The sequence below is a fragment of the Carlito syrichta genome, unplaced genomic scaffold (genome assembly GCF_000164805.1).
Source record: "Carlito syrichta isolate Samal-C Ts95f unplaced genomic scaffold, Tarsius_syrichta-2.0.1 Scaffold304559, whole genome shotgun sequence".
Lineage (NCBI taxonomy): Eukaryota > Metazoa > Chordata > Mammalia > Primates > Tarsiidae > Carlito > Carlito syrichta.
The window spans coordinates 57,664-57,905 of NW_007248655.1; positions in this window are offsets into that span (position 1 = coordinate 57,664).

Below are 242 nucleotides of genomic sequence, written 5' to 3' on the forward strand. Positions count from 1 at the left end.
AGCAGAATTCTACAAGACATTTAAGGAGGAGCTGATACCAATCCTACTGAAGGTATTCCAGGCGATTGAAAAAGATGGGAACTCTCCCCAAATCATTTTATGAAGCCAACATCACATTGATACCCAGCCAGATAAGATCCAACAAAGAAAGAGACTACAGGTCAATATCTTTGATGAACATAGACGCTAAAATTCTCAACAAGATTCTAGCAAATCGGATTCAACAACACATCTCAAAAATC